Genomic DNA, 16,697 nt, shown 5'->3' on the forward strand with positions numbered 1-16,697 from the left:
TAGCTCCAACCGCCTTTAACACACCTCCCTGGAGCTTTCTAGTATACTTAGAAAGAGCTTGATTAGCTGGTTCAGGTGTGTTTAATTGGGGTTGGAGCTCAAATATGGAGAACGCCGGCCCTCCAAGACTGAGTTTGGACAGCCCTGATCTAAATGATTTAGAATCGGAGAGAGCTTTTACTGTGCTTTCACACTAGAAATGCATTATTATTATTATTTTATTATTATTTTATTATTATTTTATTATTATTTTATTATTATTATTATTATTATTATTATATTATGCTATTAACCTTAATGTCTATGTTATTAGCAAAAACAAAACAAAACACATAATAATAATAATATGTTAAAATATATGATTATGATTACATGAATAAAAATAGAGCAATTCATATATTTAAAAGGACCTATTTACAGAATATTTAGAGACAATATTTATGAGATTGTTATTATCACTTATGTGATCATTATTAAGCCTAAGTATGCACATAATTTATGACTGGAAAATATTTATAATATAATGTATCAAAAAAAAGAAAGAAAAGAAAGAAGAATTTAAATGCAAAAACTCTAGTGCCGTCTGAAATGTTCATCTAAAACTAGCATTTTTCCAGGTTGTTGTGTGCATTTTCAGTAATTTACCCTTAATGCAAAGAATAGGTTCTTTTCTTTGCTTTTAAAGTGAAATAACTGAATATAAACATATAGAAGGCTGAGAAAAACACAAATTTAAGAGTAAAAGTTCTGACGGCACTTAGAGGTTTTTGCATCCGAACTCTTCAAAAGTAAATAAAAACTATCCAATTTCCATTTGTTTGGACTTTAGTGTGCAATCCTAAACTTATAGTCATTCTGAGTCTGGCGTGAATATGAACTGGCTGCAATGGGACGTTTTAAAGTACAAAGTCACACAGCAAGAAGAGAATACAAAAAGCCATACCTGTGTGTCATTTTTCAGTGTGAGGAGCCTGTAATATGATTCACCACAATTTAAGCAGTACGTCGACTTTCTCCATGTGGAGCAGACGGACAGTGCATTAACATCTGTGCCTCTCTCCTTCTCCATCCCGCTCGCTCTCCATCATTTCACTTGATGATAAATGAGCATTTTGTCCCTGACTGTGTGCTTCTTCTATTCCTCTAATTAATCTGTTTGGTGGGTGTAAACATTAAACTCTGTGCTCTATCTCAGATTAATCTCTCTTGTCAAAGATACTTGTGCACAGAGAGGAAAGTGTTCCCTGAGGGCAGAAAAAAAGTCTTATAGATGTTCAAAGAAACTATTCATACACATATACACACACACACACAAAATGTAGTGAAATTGCATCTTATAAATGTTGGGCAGCTGTTTTCAATATCAAAATAGGCTTGAATAGGAAAGATTCAAATCTAATCTCAGGTTTCAAGTCAATGAATGAATGATTTTTTTAGATAAATAAAATATGTATTTATTCACCCCAGTACATTTTTTTGTTTGTTTTTAAAAGATGTCCTATAGATGTCTAAAAGATGTCTAAACATAGTCATCTTGGCTAAATTTGGGCTGTCACTGAAAATCTAATAGAGGTCTTAGAACTGGCCAAAACTAGTCCAGTCATCAAACAGACAGAAATGAATGACTATAAAGTCTGTCTAATCAGTCTACTTGAAGTCTAGTCTAGTTTTGGGCTATTAGACATCTATTAGATTTTCACTGACAGCCTGAGTTTAGCCACTAATGTTGTTGATGCTATTTTGTGTATCTATTTCCCTGACTGTTGACATCCAGAAAACATAGAAATGTGTTAATTAATTATAAATAATGTGATGAACCGTTATACTAAAATAATACTAATATGTTTACACTAAATTTATACTAAAATAATTTTACCCTGTGTAAATTAAATTGAATAAAATTAAAGTGTTAGTCTTGGTTGATATCTCAATATGGGTGTTCATATTTATATTAAGTCATTTAGCAGTTTAGCTTTCACTCAAAGTGATGTACAAACAATAACATTAACAATATTGGTCTTTATGAAGTGTTTCACACTGTACAATCCTGAAACCCTTGGTTGATATACTTATTTACATAAGTGCAGTGTTAGTGTCATTATTCAGTTCAATTCATGTTTATTTCTATAGCCCTTTTACTATGTAGACTGTGTGAAAGCAGCTTGGCAGAGAAGATTATAGTAAACCTAAACAGTGTCAGTCCAGTTTTTAGAGTTGAAGTTTGGTTTAGTTCAGTTCAGTGTGGTTTCAATTTCACTTCTGAAAGTGCCAACACTGAAGAGCAAATCCATCGATGCGCAGCTCCACAAGACACATACCCAGCAGGCCAAAACTTCACCAATTGACAAAAGTGAAGGAAAAAATCTTAAGAGAAAACAGGCTCAGTTGGGCATGACCATTTCTCCTCTGGACGAACTTTATTTGTAGAGCTGCAGTCTTGGCACTGGAGGCTGGCGATTTAGCTAAATCTCTACAGTAGAAGCTCTCAAACTTTACTACAATCATCAGTGTTTAAAAAAAAAAGAAAAAAAAGTCAAGTTTGATTTTTTTTTTATCCCATATTGGCTATTTAGCTAATTCTACTTCATGTCTAGTGATGTAAAGTTACACATTACAAATACTCAAATTACTGTACTTGAGTAGTTTTTCTTAGGAATTGTAATTTACTAAGTAATTTAAAAAATGTGTACTTTTACTCTCCTTTGAGTATATTTTTAGCGCAGTATCTGGTCTTTTACTCCACTACCACCAACCTGCAGTCACTACTTTACTTTTTCTTGTTTATGGAGATTAGAAAAATCAGCCCTGTGATTCCTATCCAAACACATCGCACACAGAAGGTAGATGAACTACCTCAAGACACGGGCTAAATTTATAATTGCAGCAAACCGTTTGGAAGCATTAAACGTGTCTAAAAATGTCCAAAATCTTTACATACATTGACCCAGAGACAAGTCACTGATGAGAAGATGACGGATGTTTATGATATAATGACCAAAATGGCCTTGAACAGCCAGCAGGCACAAGATGTCAACATGACATCAGATTGATGTTGTACCCTAACATTTTGGGGACGTTGAATTTTGTTTGGAAATGAAAATCAGGTTGACGTCAGAACTCAACGTCAGGCTAACATCAATGCCCAACGTCCTACTTAAAACCAAATATCATTGTCTAATAACATTATGTGCACATTACCACTATGACGTCTATGAGACATTGGATTTTAGTTGCTATACCTGACGAATAAATGTCAGTTTGTGACGTCAATATGACGTTGGTTTAAAATGTTGGCTCGACGTTGGACTTTGGTCACTTTCTAACAAGCTAAAATCGACCAAATATCAACAACATTTGACATCACTATTGGACATTAAAATAATGTTGTACTTAGACACTGGCTAGACATTGAAATTTGGTCACCTGATGTCACAACCTAAATCCAACCTATTACTTGTATGATTTTCAGTACTCTTTCCACCACTGTTCATATCCTCCATCTAAAATACAAATGCAAAGCTTTTCACTTATCAAAATATTAAACCACTCAGCCTGCACATGACCGGTCTTTAATGTTAGAATATAGTCAAAATAATGTCAGTTGTTGTTTGAACGTTGAAGCAACACTGATACAACTTTTAATGTTGAACGGTTTAAAACCAGCCTGCACATGACTAACATTCAATGTTGAAATATGGTTGGATATATTAAACATTGACAGCTTTCATTCAATAATTTTCCTTAGTCTTAGTCTCATATTTATCAGGGGTCACCACAGTGGAATGTACCGCCAACTATTCCTGCATAGGTTTTACACAGCTAATGCCATTCCAGCTGCAACCCAGAACTGGGAAACACCCATACACTCTCACATTCACATACACACTCATAATCTACAGTCAATTTAGTTGCTCCAGTTCACATATAGGTCATATATTTGGTCTGTGGGGGAAATCGGAGCACCCGGAGAAAACCCAGAAATGCCAACCGACCCAGCGACCTTTTTGCTGTAAGGTGACAGTGATAGCCACTGAACCACTATGCCACCACACACAACATTTAAATAATGTTTAATAATTAGTGGTTGAAAAAGGATAGCAGAAACACTTATAAGCAAATGTTGACATATTACCAGGATTTATATATTGAATCAATGACTGTGTCATGCTAAACCCAGTTAAATAACTGTATTATTAACTTTTACATTGCATCCTGATTTGCTCATGATTAGCAAGTAATCATGGATTTCCGAACACTGAATTCTCTAATTGTATGACTTGATTATGAAAGTTCAATGTAATGACACTCTTGAATCAAAGCAATAGGTCCCTATAAAGCTGTTCGCACCAGGTGCAATCAACTGTGGCTTGACAAATCAGGATTTTTTGCCATCCAGCCAGTGTGTCAGTTTCCTTCTCCAATGGCCTGTGATGAAATGTAAATGGGCCATGATCTATTGACCTTATTCTAAAATGCAGAAGTGCGCCTGTTTTCGCGATTGTCTTAGAACTTCCGATTCAGTCGCCTATGGGAGAAATGACTAGGAATAATAAACGGCAGAAAACGGTCAAACTACTTGCTCTACAAACAAATAATTGTATGACTATACAGACCAAGTAGAATAATATAACAAGAAAATATCAAATTGCAACATCAAGCAGTGTAATGAGCAGTTTTTAATGTCTATAAATGAATGGAAGGGAATGAGACCGGAAGTCTCGAGCCAAAAAGATTCAAATGGCAGCGCCCACTCATCGGCGGAGAATAAGGTCAATAGATTTTATCTTTAGATCATGGCTCTCGAGCTGCTGCAGTTGCACAAAAGAGAGACCGGTGGCGCTATAATAAAAGCTGTTCTGAAAATCAACATAGAAGCTGAAGAAGAGTATTCAGGAAAAGTGAAGTGATTGATGTATTTGGTGTCTGAGAACATTGAATGTCCTGAATAAAGTTGCAGAATCTACAAAAACGTCAACCAAAAAGTTTTATGACGAGGAATATTTGGACTTTAGGGTAAGTTTAGTCATATTTCATTACTCTTTAAGCATGGAAGATAGTTTGTGTTTCTGATGTAGTACCAAACGGATCTTAATTTACTGTTGTATACTGTGCTGTTGATGAGGTTAAAGCCAAATGAACAAAAAATCAGGATGAGTGTTGTAATAGTAGTCAGCTAAAATAAATTCAATTATGTGGTCAGCGCTACTTTAGTGCGGGCACACATTTGCTAAAGCCCACCAGTCATTAAGTGTTTGGTGTAAAAGCCTAGTTTGTCAGGGATTTGGTTTCTACTAAGTGGGTCATCATATAGACACTTTGCATATTATGCTCATGCCATGTCATTGTCAATGATTGGACAAACATCATGCGGCCAGTTTATTTCTCATTTTCATATTGTGTGTTACTGACTGTTGGCAGGTTTTGTTGTTGTTGTTTGAAGGATTTCTGCCATTGAATGAAACAGTGTCTGCTTCACTCCAGCTGACAAGTTTTCCATCACTATTTGAAAATTTTGCCACTCAACTGTTTATATGCGACACATGGTGCATTTTACATTTACATTCTATATCCTAACACTGAGTCATTTCAGACAGTACATGTTTTGCAATGTAATGCAAAAGTAAAAGTGGTGCCAGCACAGCAAAAAAAAGCTGCTTCCTGCTTCATAGATTCAGGTAAAGTGCAGTGCTTATTCTAAAGAGGGGCACTCTATGGCTTCTGGGCCCTATGTAGTGTAGTGACTGAGTCCCCCCTTAAATCAAGATCACATCTAGGAGGTAAATTTAGTGGAAATGTCCTGCATTGGGCCCCCTGTCTCATCAGGGCCCTTAATTTGAGTCCTCCTAGGGCATACTCACACTGTACTATCCGAACCGTGCCCAGAATTTTGAGAATTGTGAGTGCGCTGAATCGGGCTCAAGCACGGTTCACTTGGCCGGCCCTGGCCCGGTTGAAAGAGGTGTGCCAGAACGCAGTTCACTTGGTCTTTGGCGTGGTACTCTTGTAGGGTGAGTGCAAAGTGCGCCTGAGCCCGAAACAGAAGACGAGACATAACTTTTAAGGGACTGTTTCATATGGATTAATTAATCATTCTTACTGTTCAATAAACGCAAACTGTCGTGGATTATTAAAGACGCAAACCTCTCGCTGCACCTTTAGCAAACCTCCTAATTCCTTCAGCATGATGAATTTATGATTGTTTATGAGCATCAAATGTGGCTGATCTGTTCGGCGAACTATTTGACTGCGTGTCATTGCATCTTAAAGGATTAAAACGATATAACGTTATAAAGAAATCTTCACTGTGCTGAGACAGAGCGTGCTTCTTTTTTGAACAGCGAATCATCGATGACATAAGCTTGCTTATGCCCAAATTCGATGTGAGTGGGGGCCATCGAGGGAGACGGGAGGGGGGGGGGGCAAGTGTGCTTCGGCCCGGTTCAAGGCAACTGTACATAGTGTGAGTACGCCCCTAATCTCCCATAGCCCTTGTTTTAGCAGCCATCTTTTAAACTACACATTAATCTGGGGTTTATTGTGGGGTTCAGAAGATTAGAAACTATCACTGGGTAGTTTCAGGAGTGAAGTCACTAGGCCTGGTTCCTGAGAACTATTCCCCCCTGGACCTTTTTTCTGGATACTTTTGCAAGGATACTAGGAACTCTGAAGTGACGTAAACCTGCTTACAGTGACATAAAGCATTGTGTTTAACAAAATCAACTCTCAGGTGGAAGACTCTATCATTGAAGCTGTGCTTATCTGTGTGTTGTGTGTTTCATGATAATGAAAATGAAACATGATTGAAAGAGCACAAAGAAGGACTAAATGAACTATGACAACTTACAACGTTACATATCACATAGGAAGAGACAAGAAGCCAATGCCACAGAGAAAAAGGCAACCAGTAAATGGCACTTTAAAATTAACATTTTAAAACACTGGGCTCCTCCGAAGTAGGAGCTAATTTAGTCTGTCGAAATGGGATTCCTAGAACTAAAATCACCCCCAGTTCCTGCAGTGCAAACCCATTAAAAAGTGGGTGTTTTCCTTAGTAATTCTACAAACTGTGGAAAAGTTCTACCTCTATAAAAGGAGTCAAAGAGTGATTTTTTTTTTGTTGACTCACTCTTTAAAATAACAGTTCTTGAATTATATTAGTGGTTTAGAGCAGTGGTCTTCAAAGTTGGGGTTCCCCGGTGGTCGCGGGACAATAAGGGGGGAGGGAGACTTGCTTAATGATTTTCAAATATCAAATTCATTTTTTTAAACTATTAGAATGACCATATTTTATCAATAACCTACTGAAGAACAAAATAGTAATTAATAGTAACATGTTAACAAGTTAATGATACACATAAAAAACACGTGCTAATTAAAAGCCATCAGCCTTTTGATTTTTTTATTGCAAATCCTTGGGTGATTACTGATTTTAAAAACACAGCAATAGCGTCATATGCAGCACATTGATTTTGTGGAGTCAGGTTAAACTTTCTGACACCTTTACGGCACTCACATACAATAAAAATAAACAAAGGCTACAACTCAACATGGAGGATGTTTTCTGAGTGGTGTTCTCCAAAATTAAATGATGAATAGACTTGGGCCTATTGTGTGCACTGCTGTATGCAAGGTTTATTTATTTATAACCACCTCAGAGAATATTGGGGGTTGTGAGCCTCTGGTATTGTTATTTTAGGGGTCGCTGGCTGAAATGTTTGAGAACCCCTGGTTTAGAGAACTAAAAAACCCACTGAACCTTACCATTGCAAAAATGTTTCTTTAAAATGAAAAAGATATTAAAGGCATAGCTGAAAAATAAAGAGTTCAGTACATACTTTATACATACCTTGAGCCCCAAACACCACATTTTCTTCATTCTCATTTAAATTCCATGTGTGTAAAAATTAGAATCAGAACAAAATGATCCACACAGGATTGTTAATATACATGCCCCAGACTGCATTCCATTCGTCACAACATTTCCCAAAGAGATCACAACAATGATATTTCTCTCTCTCTTTTTTTTATTTATCTAAGTTTTTATCATATTAAATCTAAGCCACACCTTAACTTTACATTGATTTCTATACTTTGCTATGCAATGCGAACATATATTGAATGGTATCGCCAGTGGGTGTAAACTTTATACTTTCTATGTGGAACCATTATTTTGAAAATGAGATATGAATAATTTTGCTCTCAGGTAATGCAATCATGTACGGAGCATCTCATCACAGCTCCTTTTTAGAATCAAATTTTGGGAAAGACCTATTGTAGATTTATTCAGCCACCCCCACATCTTTGCATCTATGTATTTCAGAGGGTGTGTGTGTGTGTGTGTGTGTGTGTGTGTGTGTGTGTGTGTGTGTGTGTGTGTGTGTGTGTGTGTGTGTGTGTGTGTGTGTGTGTGTGTGTGTGTGTGTGTGTGTGTGTGTGTGTGTGTGTGTGTGTGTGTGTGTGTGAGAGAGAGCTCTTTAATATCCACAGCCATTTAAAATATGGTCAAAACCGAGCTTTTGATTCAAGGGGGAATTCTTATGGTTCTAATTTATTTTCTTCTTTTTTTGGCGTATCTAAGCCACATGCCTACTATGTATACATATCAGAGAACAATTCAATAAAATACTCAGCCAAGACTGTAGAATACACAAGTCATGTATAGTTTTGAATAAGGAAAAGTGTTATGGTCAATATGACGAATGAAACCCTGGCTTTTAGTAAAGGAGCCAATCAGTCATAGATATAGACTGACGATTCTTCATGGAGGAGCCAGCAGTCCAGACGTGAGTTATTGCTGATTTTGTGTGATTCAAATGTTTAGAAATTAATCTAAAGAGACAGTTGTTGTTTCATTTCATTGGTGATTCGTAATATGAAATTCAGTTGTAAGCTTGGCATGCAATTTTTGAGAATTTGATGTTTCCCAATTCAAACAGAATGTCAGAGCATGCTGCCTGAGAAGCATTTCAAAGATGGCCGCTGAGTGAAATAACTTGCCTTAAAGGGACTTTAACTATGGCTTCTTTAAAATATTCTTCACAAGATTTTTTTTTGAGAACTGTTCACAGATATCTTTGAAATCCAATGTTTTTTTCATGAATTAAAACATATACAGTTGAAGTCAGAATTATTAGCCCCCCTCAATTATTAGCCCCCATGTTCATTTTTCTCCAATTTCTGTGTAACGGAGAAAATAATTTTTCAACACATTTCTAAACATAATAGTTTTAATAACTCATTTCTAATAACTGATTTATTTTAGTTTTGCCATGATGACAGCACATAATTTTTTGCTAGATATTTTCCAGAAACTTCTATACAGCTAAAAGTGACATTTAAAGGCTTAATTAGTTTAATTAAGTTAACTAGGCAGGTTAGGTTAACTTTGCAAGTTATTTTATAATGATGGTTTGTTTTGTAGACTATCGAAAAAGAAATTAGCCTAAAGGGGCTAATCATTTTGACCTTAAAATGGTTTTAAAAAATTTAAAACTGCTTTTATTTTAGCTAAAATAAAACAAATAAGACTTTCTCTAAAAGAAAAAAATATCAGACATACTGTGAACATTTCCTTGCTCTGTTAAACATCATTTGAGAAATATTTGAAAAGAAAAAAAATTCAAAGGGGGCTAATAATTCTGACTTCAACTGTATATTGACCCCCTTTTTGTAGCCATTAAAACCTTGATATCGTTCTTTGAAACGACCAAGACAACAAACAGTTCATGGTTTAAAGCCAGGATGACTCTGAACTATGAACTGAAGAGTCCCACACAGCCGTTATCAGCGCTGTGCCCTTGAGCAATGACATTCATCAGCCCAATTACTCCAGAGGGAGCAGCCCTGCATTTAGTGAGCTGTCGAGTCAGATAAAAGACTACTAATAGCATTTATAAGCCAGACTACTTCACACCTGTGAGACTGCTGTTTAGCCTGTTGATATTGCCGTGTGTTCGTCCTTCATACCTTCCCTCTTTTCCCTTGTTCTGATTTAATACTCCTCCTCCTTCACTCCCTCTCTTTCTGTTTCCTGAAGCCTCTCTTTTAATCAAGGTCCAGACCAGCTCTTGGAAAATTTAATTCGATGTGACAGGCACATCTATTTCTCAGCCAGAATCACTGTAGCGCTTCGGTCCAGATTACATGCTACTCTCCACAGGTGAGCCGTGACCTACACAAAGCAAACAGCGAGAAAGCAATCCAGCTAATCATCAAATTTATGCCTCATATCCTCCTCGTGATGGAAAGCGCTGAAATAGTGAGAGAGAATGATTAGGAAATAATTACACAGATAAAGGATTTTTTTCCCTTCTTGATTTGATTTTCGGGAGGTCTTTGTGACATCAAAATTTCAGCTGATTGCAGAGGACATTATTGTGAAATACTAATGGCAATCTCCTTCAGGGGGAACTGGAGAATTAGTTACTTTTAGGAAAGTTTGTGATCGCTAAATCTATTAAATGTACTTTATAGATCAGTTTAGATATTTAGCTGAAACGTCTTTTATTAAGACAGATGGCTACTGGCAACATACAGGCAAAACTAAATACATTTTCAAAATAGTTTTCAACAAATTGATGCTCACTTTGACTTGCATTTCATGAATCACCAAGATTCAGCTAAAATCATGTTTAATGTTCTACTAAAGAAAAGGACAGCCTGAGGGTGCATAAACTAACAGCCAATTTTAATTTCCCTTTAGTTTTGTAACTTGCCACTTCTTTGTAATTGGTTGTGAAACTTTTTTTTGCTATCAGGTGAATGGTCAAGCAAGGGCCACTTGTACTTTTAAGGGGCCATGTTTTACCATTTCTCATCATTCAGAATTATTTCAAATTATTTTATTTTATTTAAACTTTTATGGGGTCATATATCCTATGACAAATTCTATAAGTAAGCTAATAAAATACATTTATAACAAAAGATAACATTTTTCATTGTGTCAAATTTTAAAATGAATGTGGCTGAAATCTATTCTTTAACATTTTAGTTGACAACTTTTGTCTTATAGCTTTTGAGAGTTTGCATAGTCATGACTGGATCACATGTAGTCTTAAAATCATTATTAAATAATAATAAAAATTGTCTGATATAAGCAGACAACTCTGTCATTTAAGCGATACACACACTGTGATTTCAGGAGTCATAAACACATTTAAATATGTTAGTAAATTATTTGTGGATCACTTACTACCAAAACTGGATAGTTGGATATCTGAAAGTGTAACTAACTGTCAGGCATCATCTTGAGTTTTTTTTCAACCAGTTTTTACATTGTGGAATTTTTATTTAACCACATATAACAAGTGCAATGTGCTCTGTGTATTTGTCTGCAAAAAGTTATAATTAATTATACATGAAAAACAAAATAATCGTGTGCAGAAAAAGAAAATCAAACACGGAGAGTCTCAAAAACTTTTTGTATGAGGAACTACTTTGTTCTGCCATTCATTCACAACTGCAGCTGATGTCAGAACAGCAAAAAACGTTGCTACTTCCCCAACGTCACTTTAGAGCTATTGGAATGATTCCTTACCTAAATTATAGTGATTTGTTCAGCTGTAGTTTGGAAGTTTCGTTAAGAAAACAATGTTTTTCTCTCTTAAGGACTTATTATGCGGTCGCTGTTCTTCGTAATGTAATATGTATTTATATAGCGCATTTATTGTGTATGGTCATACACCCAAAGCACTTCACAATCATGAAGGGGGTTTTTCCACACCCCCACCAATGTGCAGCATCCACTTGGATGATGTGATGGCAGCGACAGGACAATGGCGCCAGTGCGCTCACCACACACCAGCTATTGGTGGAGTGGAGAGACAGCTATAGAGCCAATAGGCACTATCCTTATTAATAAACTGCATATTTGCAATTTAACCAACTACATTCTCCTCTAAAAAGCCTCAAAAGTACATTATGTTGTCCAATAGCTGCAATATTTGTCAAACTCTTGGGTGTCCTCGACTTGTCACTGTATGTGGGCAGAGTAATGCACAAGGGCGAAGGCTAAAGAGGCTGTAGGAGTGCTGTTATTTGCAGAGTATCGCACGGCTATCAGCCAATCAGATTCAAGAACCAGACAGAACTGTTGTATGAATACACATCTATGATCTTTTGTCAAAATCATAATATTATAGAGTTTATGAAATAACAATTGTCAATGACTATCAGTTGTTTCACAAACTTCATAGTTTATTTTGTAAATGTGGTTTTCTCTAACCCTTTACTTTACTATTAGAATTTGGCCACCGATAGAATCACCCCTGTCATAATGCGAACACATCATAACTCTATTATAGTATCATCATTTATAATTAAGAATGGCTGTTCTGTGACTCCCTTTGACTGGGTTATTGCATAACCAAAGAGCAGCATCCATGAATACTGCTGCCTTTTAGTTTTGTTTTCCACTTGACCTTTTGAAACACAGAAAGAAATCCCCGTCTACCTCCAACAAACTGAGTCAGAATTTACAGGAGAGACAATCTATCCGAGAGTCTGACCCGGTCCAGCCTGAGGAACAGTGTGTGTGTGTGTGTGTGTGTGTGTGTGTGTGTGTGTGTGTGTGTGTGTGTGTGTGTGAGTGTGTGAGAGAGAGTGCTATCATGCCTTTGTGCTGAAGGTAAGGGTTATTCCAGTCAAGCACTGAAGTCACTGAGGGGCTTGTACATGTCGGTTCTCGTCAGATGCTGCAGTTTTTCTTCTACCTCTCCCTTTCTTTTCCTATTCTTTCTGCCGGCCTGCTTTTCTTTTCTTTCTGTCTTTGTCTCTTTCCATCTTTCCTCTCCCTTTGAGTCCTGCTCCAGTAGACCTGCAGGTTTTAATGGCTCTGTGAAACGGTATAAAAGCAGCGGGTGCATTGAGTCATTTTAGCCTTAGGACTCAGACTGACTCTGTTTGTCTTTCTGTTTGAGCTGTCACTCTGCAGCCCTCCACATTAACAGCTCCCCTTAAATGCCAGAACACAGAGATAAAATGGTCACGCTCGTATTATTGTACGTGGAATAACTCTCGCCTGCTTCCTTGTATCAATCAGCTAAATGAGACGCTGAGACAGGAGAACAGCACGATAGTAATAATGGAGGAGATTGTGAACGTGATGGTCAGAAGACAAGCTGAGTTTGCACTGCGTTATGGTCAGTTGCATCATTAACCACATGCATGCGCTCAGCTCCTGACGCATTAACTTGACTAAATTGCATGCATAATAGTGACTGATGTGTGCCGGACACATCTTGCTTGTACAAAATCTGATATAGTCTGCAGTTAGTACAAGGGCCGAGTTTCAAATTGAGTACTAAACTTTGTGCATTTATTCACCTTATTGTCCTGAAAATAGTGTGATGTGTAATAAACCATTGTGTTATGGATCATGACAATACATTAAAGTAATGATAACAGATATCTGTTACCAATGGACTATATGCACACGGAGCATGATTACTTCCGGTTAAATATGAGGCCGCTGGCTTAGCTGCGCCTGTCGTACAGTACTGTGCTACAACAGGATCACTGCTAACTAAAACATCTAACATTACTGATAGTTGTGTTAGTGCTTTATGCTGTTATAGCCCACTTATATATGTTTACATCAACTACATAATTATGACATCTAAATGTTTGAAAGGATCGTTTCAAAGATGTGAGGACAGTACTTCTGGCTACCACTGCTGAGTTCCTTACGGTACAACATCAGCATCAGCCTCAACTCTTACCTCAACAGCAAGTTTTCTTTACTGTAGGTTTTACGTGTGGTATAATTACAATATCAACATTGTTTGTCTATTAATTGAAAATGATGGGGCTGTCAACAACAAATAGCATCGCACTTTGCTTTTCTCAACTTCAAAATGCTTCTTTCTAGACCTAACTGTGATGTGTGGTCCAGCTTATAAAATAACTTATAAGCACCTTTTATTTTCTGTTCTAATATGTCATTGTGTTGAAGGGATAATTTACCCAAATGGAAAATGATGTCATACTCTTCCTTGAAAACAGGTTTCATTCTAATGTTGATCACAAAATAATTTAGTTTGAAGAAAGCTATTTGTTTTTTCCTTAAAAAAATTTGTTCTCAGTTTTGGGTGAACTATCACTGTAATTTAGTAGTTTATCAAAATTATAATAAAAATTATAATATCAAAAAGTTATATCAAAATAAATATGTCACACAAGTGTGTCAAGATGAATCACCAGTCCACATGGACCATCCTTATTATTGGCAAGTGCAGGTCTGAATGTATGAATACAAAACTAACCTTAATCAGGGACAGTTGCTGGCATGGAATGGTTTGACTGTCATCTGTGCCCACAATAGCATGTTTGTGCAACGCATTTACAGATTCACTTGTGTTGAGTTCCATGAAACGGAGGTGTTTTTTCATACATATCTGCCAAAATACCTCTCTTTGCATATGTAACAGAAGAGCCACGTCCTGAGAACACAACTGATTCAATTTTATCTTTTCTGCTCAATAAAATACTTAATCACAATTTTACATTTGTTGACTAATTAAATTCAAATTATATGCAGTGAATAATATAAAGGGCCTATTCTGAAATAAACAAATATATAAAATAGATAAAGACATTTTTGTGCATGTATGTTTATGTTTGGTCTTTTTACTTTAAAGGCAATGTTCTGGGTCTGTGTTTGGTCGCTTTGTCCTCTTCCAAATTCCAGGTCATGTGGCTGAAACAATAAAGTTGTTTGGTCAGCAGTAGTCCTGTTGTAGCACAGTACTGTACGATAGGTTGAGCTAAGCCAGCGGCCTCATATTTAACCGGAAATACGTCACGCTCCGCCATGCATATAGTTCATTATAAGCAATATAAGGGAATGTTTTCATATGGGCAAAATCACTGTAAGAGGCTGACACAGGAACCCTGGCATGTTTGAGTTTAGTAAGGCTAACATCTGCAATAGTAAAGGAATAGTAAAGGAATGTTTAAGTGGGGATGAGCAGCTTGAAGATGCTAATATGGACAGAGTGTGTTTGGATTAGGGGCAGTGGGCAGCGATGTCGCCTCACAGCAAGAAGGTTGCCTCTTCAAACTCCTGCTGGGTCAGTTTCCGTGTGGAGTTTTCATGTTCTCCCTGTACTCATGTGGGTTTCCTCCGGGTGCTCTGGTTTCCCCCACAAGTCCAAAGACATGCGCAACAGGTGAATTGGGTAAGCTAATTTTTCTGTAGTGTGTGTATGTCCTGGTCCTCCAGGTTGTGGGATGAGCGTTGAGCTAACAACCCACCTCAGAAAAATTAGATGTTATGAAACACCAAAATGGTGTGGCTAAATATTATCTTTAATATAAATGGCTCTGGGAGTAAGTACAGTAAGTAAGTAAGTAAGTGTTCGGATTAGTGTGCTTTAAATGCTTTGCCACCTAATGGGTTGCCCAACTAATGGAGTGTGGTGTGCAATATTAAACAAATGATCTGTGTAAAGAATCATAATAGTGTGAATCAGTCATATACCCTTTGAAGTCCTACATTCACTTTGGTTTGGAAGGACATGATTTTTTTTTTCAGTGATATCCCATTTGAAATGCATTGTCGATCAGTCTTGTTTCTTTTCATTAATTATTTAATGTTGAACTGTTGACTGCTTTGGACCCTTTAAAAGTATGCATGCTTGAAGAGGAAGAATCAGTGAAGTTGATTCTAGTGTTTTACGTCAACTTCTGTGAGAACCAATGAGGTTTGTTCTTGTGCATAACAAGCCTGTTTGGCTTGTTTGTTTATGTTCATTGAGCAATGTTTAGATCTGAATATATGCCTAATTTAAATCAGGATATAAATGTTTCTTCAGAAAACTTGGATTAATTTTCTTGATTCATGGATGTATTTGATATTGCTTCATAAATCTTGTGGAGAAGAGACTTTAAATGGAGGGTCGGAAATCTTTCTGATTTGATGAGTTTGTTGATTTGAAGAAATATGTTATTTTATTCTACATTTGAACTGAAGTCTTATGGGTTTGGAACACTGTGAGGGTTAGTAAAAGATTTTCATTTTGGGATGAAGTAAACCTTTAATTGGGTTCTGGATGCATTTTTATTTTTGTGGAGCACAGAAATGCTGATTTGTGGACTGGCCTCAAACTCACAAAAGCAGTTCCAGCAGAAAACAGCTGGATTACAAAGCTCAAAATGGCATCTGTGTATGTAAATAAAACCACACATGAAGACATAATAATGCAACATTGGCCAAAAAAAATAAAAAATCCAATCTTGTGCATGTTTATATATACTGCAAAACCTAGTCAGTTAAAGTAACTCAAATGAGGAAGCAAATTACCAGAAGCTATTTAAGGTAAATAAATAATCTTTACACGTTATGTGAACTTATACCACATATTAATATAACATAATATATTATTCCATTCATGCTTATTTCTATAGTGCTTTTACAATGTAGATTCACACTGTGCAAAGACACTTCCAAACGACGTCTATTGCACGTCATTTTTGAACATACAATTTTGGTCCCCTGAAGGTGCAGACTGTGTTGCCAGATGACTTCTTTTCTTTTTGACGTCCACCGAATGTCCAGTATTGACGTCAACAGGACTTCCGTATTAGATCTAATTGAAGACCAGATGTGGTTATTGTGGACGTCTTTTCTACATCAAACCAGAACTCATTTTAGACATTGTGTCAAAGCAGCTTAACATATGGAAGTTCTAGTAAATTTA

At 36.6% G+C, this 16,697-nt stretch overlaps 1 protein-coding gene across 7 annotated transcripts in view; it reads left to right on the plus strand.

Annotated features, from left to right (window-relative positions):
- Window positions 1-4,870: 4,870 nt before the first annotated feature.
- Window positions 4,871-16,697, plus strand: part of LOC141378579 (uncharacterized) — a 173,503-nt gene continuing 161,676 nt past the window's right edge. For all 7 annotated transcript variants that reach the window (XR_012393423.1, XR_012393428.1, XR_012393426.1 and 4 more), the window contains exon 1: window positions 4,871-5,013. The gene's annotated coding sequence lies outside the window, so the exon portion shown is untranslated. The remainder of the gene's footprint in view (window positions 5,014-16,697) is intronic.

Source organism: Danio rerio, chromosome 17, assembly GCF_049306965.1.
Source record: "Danio rerio strain Tuebingen ecotype United States chromosome 17, GRCz12tu, whole genome shotgun sequence".
In the NCBI taxonomy this organism is placed as follows: Eukaryota; Metazoa; Chordata; class Actinopteri; order Cypriniformes; family Danionidae; genus Danio; species Danio rerio.